This window comes from Sinocyclocheilus anshuiensis, unplaced genomic scaffold (assembly GCF_001515605.1).
Source record: "Sinocyclocheilus anshuiensis isolate Anshui unplaced genomic scaffold, SAMN03320099.WGS_v1.1 scaffold1077, whole genome shotgun sequence".
NCBI classification, from domain to species: domain Eukaryota; kingdom Metazoa; phylum Chordata; class Actinopteri; order Cypriniformes; family Cyprinidae; genus Sinocyclocheilus; species Sinocyclocheilus anshuiensis.
The window spans coordinates 218600-219124 of NW_015557123.1; the positions used below are offsets into that span (position 1 = coordinate 218600).

General features: G+C 44.6%; 1 protein-coding gene across 4 annotated transcripts in view; it reads left to right on the plus strand.

Annotated features, from left to right (window-relative positions):
* The window catches only part of LOC107677838 (collagen alpha-6(IV) chain-like), a 127665-nt gene that overhangs the window by 95359 nt on the left and 31781 nt on the right, over positions 1-525 (plus strand). The gene's annotated exons all lie outside the window — the stretch shown is intronic.

Genomic DNA, 525 nt, shown 5'->3' on the forward strand with positions numbered 1-525 from the left:
GCGCCGTGTAAACATAAAACCATGTCTGCATTTGTGATCGGAGAAATGACAAACAAGCGCTACTCTACACTGAAATCGCGTTTAAATCGCGCTCAAATTGATTTGATTTTGAGGCAATATTTACACTGAAGCTGGCAGCAGCTCTCCTATGGTAAGGAGCATGACATTTCCCGACCAGGCGCCAAGTGCCGCCAGTCACAACACACACTGGCCCAGCTAACCAATCACAGCACATTTCGTATTTCAGAAGGCGGGCCTTCATTTAGCATAATAGGACCCCTTTAATGCAAAATGACAATAGTAAACACGCCTTTAACTGAAAACTAATTTTCAGTTAAAGGCAGTTCATCATTGAATTCAGCGATGTCATCATCCAGCTCAGTTCAGTTTAAATAGTATCTGTGCATTCAAGTCGACGATATCGCTGGAAATTAAGTGCCCCCAACCAAGCAAGCCAGAGGCGACAGCGGCAAGGAACCAAAACTCCATCGGTGACAGAATGGAGAAAAAACCTTGGGAGAAACC